Source organism: Lycium barbarum, chromosome 7 (assembly GCF_019175385.1).
Source record: "Lycium barbarum isolate Lr01 chromosome 7, ASM1917538v2, whole genome shotgun sequence".
Lineage (NCBI taxonomy): Eukaryota > Viridiplantae > Streptophyta > Magnoliopsida > Solanales > Solanaceae > Lycium > Lycium barbarum.
In genome coordinates this window covers 104,888,401-104,889,524 of record NC_083343.1, presented here as the reverse complement: position 1 = coordinate 104,889,524, position 1,124 = coordinate 104,888,401, and the positions used below count along the sequence as shown (strand labels likewise).

Here is a 1,124-nt window from a genome sequence, read left to right as displayed (position 1 = left end):
GGAGCATGAGATGGCATCTCTTCGACAACATTCACACTTTTAGCTTCTTTCTCCACAAGCCTCTTTGACAGCAAATCCACGGTGGTTTGCAATTGAGCAAAAGCATGATCTCGCTCATGATTCTCTTTGGCCACCACGGTAACAGAGGGACTACCATATGACAGGATTTCACTATCACTTGAGTGCTAAGCTTGATTGTGGGTGGTGAGCTTATCGAGAAACCTGGTGATGCTAACAAATGATTTTTCCATGAAGCATCCCCCAGCTGCAGTGTTGACAACAATTTGATTCATTGTATCTAACCCCTTGTAGAACTTCTCGGTGAGAATAGCATCCGGAAACCCATGAGTTGGAGATTGAGCTAGATAGTACTTGAAACGCTCCCATGCCGAATATAATTGTTCCCCCGGAAGTTGTTTGAACTCAAAGATCTTATCCCGAAGCTCAGCCTTTTTGCTTGGTGGGAACCACTTCTTCAAAAATGTATTGGCTAACTCGCTCCAGGTATGAATAGAATTGTTGGGGAGATTTTCATACCATTCCCTTGCTTAGCCAGCCAAGGAATATGTAAAGACCCGTAACCGAAGTGCATCAGCAGAAACAGCACCTTGGGATTGTTGAGCACAACATGCAAGAAGTTCTTCAAATGTCGGAGTGGACAATCCTCCGATGAATTTCGAAAATAACCTTCAAGTTTCAGCAGCTGATAGATAGAATTATCAATTTTGAAAGTATCATTTCCAGTTCTAGAAGGAACCACAGCAGAAGCATAATCAGCTTCATTGATGAATTCCGCAAATATATTCTCATCCTCATCCTCTTCTGGTGCAGGTGGGTTCACTTGGAGTCCACCTTGGTTTCCTTGATTCCGATTCTGTCTTCCTGCCATGTTCACCTGGTTCACCACAACAGCAAACAAGGTGTGATGGAATAGAAAACGTTTTAAAGAAGAGTACACAACAATCAGTAATTTCAAAATCGTATTCCCCGGCAGCGGCGCCAAAATTTAATACACTCAAATTACACCTATTAATGGTGTAAAGCGGACGTTGTCAAATATAGTAACCCAAACAAGGTTGGGGTCGAATCCCACAGGGAATATGGAGAGAAAAAGGTACTAATTG

General features: G+C 42.6%; 1 non-coding gene across 1 annotated transcript; it reads left to right on the top strand.

The window, feature by feature from the left end:
• The first annotated feature begins 339 nt into the window (after positions 1-339).
• On the top strand, positions 340-445 carry LOC132604794 (small nucleolar RNA R71). Its single transcript, XR_009568893.1, has one exon. It is a non-coding gene; the product is annotated as a small nucleolar RNA R71 (small nucleolar RNA).
• Positions 446-1,124: the final 679 nt, after the last annotated feature.